Raw genomic sequence first — 3,509 nt, 5'->3', positions numbered from 1 at the left:
CTTGTGACCATGTTCTAGTCATGCTCAAAGTCTTCGCTTCGTGTGTACTTGTTGTGCTAACTATGAAAACATTTGTCGCACTCACACATGAAGTCACATTCACTATCACGCAAGCATCATCATTGTCGACTAACAATCAATCACAAGTGTCTCTCTTGCGTTTGTACTGTCAGTCAGTCATGTTGAACATGTGTGTCTGGAAGGTTTTATTTGTCTCATCATCGAGTCATATAAGTGCGTGTGTGCAGAATCACATATGCATCTTTAACTCATTCACACACTTAGTCATTTTTGTTGAAATTTTGACGACTGGACTACCCTCTGATCTCTAGACCATCACCTCACTATTGAATCGATCAAATATCACCCAAAACAATGCAAAAGCACCAAGAAAGTCATTTCAAGTTGCGTTGCTTGCAAGAAAATCAACCAGTCTCCATGCTAGCCAACCGGAGAGTTTGACCCGGCAGCCACCCCGAGGCCGACTCCCCTAAAAGATTGCGTAGAGGCTACAAGAATTTCTTTCTTTTCTGACTGATAAAATTGTGCAGATAGGCTAGACAAACACCCAGTGCCCGTCCCTGTCTGCCTTAGAAAATTGTGCAATTTTTCTAGCTAGCCCTCCTGACAGTCGACCGACTACTCACATAGAAAATTGTGTAATTTTCATGGGTAGGACCTCCGCCATCCAGTATCCCTCTCAAACTAGAAATTGCATGGAGGTGATCAAAATTCCAACCTCCAAGAATCAGTCATTTTTTCTCTCTAGCAGATCCCAACAATAGACTGCCAAATCCCCTTAGGAATTGCGCAGTTTCTGCTGCCAGTGACCCAATAGCCAACTGCCAGTTCCCTCCAGGAATTGTGCAGTTTTGGCTGCCAAGCTCTTGGCCTGCTCCTCCAAAAAAATTCTCAATTTTGGTCTTCCAAGCCTCCCTAAAGCATGACCTGTTACTCCAAGAAAATTACGTAGTTTCTGCTGTTAAGCCCCACTGCCTGCTTGTTCCAGAAACTATGCAGATTTTGCCTGCCTAGCATTCCTGTAGCCCAGATTGTTCCCCTCAAAACCTACGTATTTTTTTCCTCCAGTTAAACCAAACCTTGTGGATATTCACTATCGATCCAGATTGCCCGTATTCATCACTGAGTGACTCTTGTGTATTTTTCATCATCAGTGCCCGGAGCCTCCATCCCCCCTCACAACCTTGTTGCCTCTCCTAGTCACCTGCATCTGAAATGATCATGTATAATGGTAGAATAGGATTTTTTTGGATTTTATGTCAACTTGTCATGTGAGACTACAGGAATAGTTACACAAACAAACATGGCATGACAACGAATGGGATGAACGAAGGGAGCACATGTAGAAGGACAGGTTCACCAACAGACGAAAAAACGATGCTTGTAAAGAGATGTGCTCACGAATGGATGATCATGCAAAGATGTGTTCACAGATGGTTGGACGAAAAAATATGCAAGATGTTCTCATGAATGGATGAACATGCACATTTCATGAACATATGAACCTCTCAAGCCTTCCAGCATACAAGCAAGGAGCAATGTGCAAAAGCAACATCAAATGAACCAACGACCATCGAAGACTCCGCTCACTTTTCCATGTGGAGGTTAAGTTGTAACACACCATGAGGACATTCATCACCGAGCAGCACCGCAACGCGACATGCACACCATCAACTGCATGAATATAGCAATGTTTTCATGTCGATTCATGTCATGAGTCATGTTGTCCACATCTCTACTATGGGCCATACTGTCTATCAATGTAATGTAACATGGAAGTCTAAGAGACCCACTTGTTGTACAAAGAGTCATGTAAAGTTGAAGAGCCTTGGAAGTCAAATATTCATGAGGATAGTCGAATATCCACGAGGTTCAGTTTCTCCCTTGGTTATAAATACCCCCTCATTTGTACATGCAAAGGAATTTTCACCTTAGCTCCTCCCACATAGGCAAGAGAGTCTGTAATATTTTCTTTGAGGAGTAAGTATTGGCTCCAATGCCCTGATCACGGGGTCAATCATGTATGTTGTAACAATGTGCCCTGAAACTTTCTCTTAATTCAGAAGCCTACTAACAGGCCAACACATTTTCACACATGTATTGTAATTGTTGTAATACTAATCTTAAACACTTGTGATGCATGTTGCTTTAACCTGTGTTCACACTTGAACTATTTCACTTGTTGTAATACATAATCTATTAATGAAAATGTGTTGTATATGCTGTTAACATTGTCTCGCCCATGGTGGCTACCTTCCTAGACATCAGACAAACCTTTCACATAAAACTTGTTGTAACAACCGTTGCACTCGTGTAGACTCATTCGTTGAGTGGTTCACGTGTTATCTTCCTTTGTGTGTTATGACTACCACATCTATGTGGAGTGTTCCTTTGGAAGTTGTGCACGTCCTGTTGTGTTGTGTGTTCCTAGAAGAGTTGGGACTTACTCTCAATTGACTTGGGATTCACTCTCACCCTATCCCTCTACAGTGAAAGAACCATTCACACAAGTAACACTTACAATCACTAGGCACGTGAACCTCACTTCTCGAAGACAAAGTAGACCACTCTCCTATGCTGACAAGCAAGAGTTGAGGAAAATATTTAAGATAATGGAAACTGGGCCATCATACCAAATGGGACTCCCACAACAAATGGTGTCAGATCTAGCTGGGACTTCATACCGGGGTGATCCCCTGAATGTTGGCAGGTCCAACATCGTCAACATTTATGGTGCTGGAAGGAGCACATCCAGTTGTTTATGGCTCAACATCCTCTCACACTAATTCATCAACCATCTCATTAAGGCAGTAACTCGCACTCCCTCTCACCTACACATGAATCTGCAGTTGGTTACTCCTCACCTCCTAGGATTGAACATGAGATTATGTATCATCACCTTCACTCCATCTGTCCCATCACTCGCCAGTTTACAAAAGTAGTCGAACTGATCCTAGGTGTGCAACATCCTCCATACACATCAAGGAAGCCAAAAGCAACTTGTACAAGAGTTGTTGTATCATCGATGGAAGAAGAAGTCCTTGCCACACTTGAAGGTTTGGCAAAAGCTATTGAAGATAGAGAGGAACCTCTAGCCTTTCGGCAAGGCAAACAAGATATTGTTGTGATCTTGGGATCTCACTCTGGTACAGGAGGCAGAGGGGAAGGCAATGGAGGAGGTGGAGGTAGAGATGAACCAATGGAATCAGAGCTGAAACCATCAGATTCTAAAAGAGAGGAAGAGGATGAAGAAGAATAAGTGATAGTTGACCCAAATATGGAATGGATGACTCAGGGACCATTGTCTCTCTCAACTATTTTGCACAAGATGCTGAAGCGAGTGGAGAGTATGAACATCAAGTTTAACCCTCATAGTACGGTGAAGCCAGAAGATCACTTGGACAACTTCTACCTGCAACTACATACGCTTGAGTTACGGTATGACGATGTAGCATGTAGATTGTTTCCATGTACCTTGGGTGGTCTCG

This window comes from Pinus tabuliformis, chromosome 4_1 (genome assembly GCF_031772625.1).
Source record: "Pinus tabuliformis cultivar Carrire ecotype Pingquan chromosome 4_1, CPIR1, whole genome shotgun sequence".
NCBI classification, from domain to species: Eukaryota; Viridiplantae; Streptophyta; class Pinopsida; order Pinales; family Pinaceae; genus Pinus; species Pinus tabuliformis.
This window is presented reverse-complemented; position numbering follows the sequence as displayed.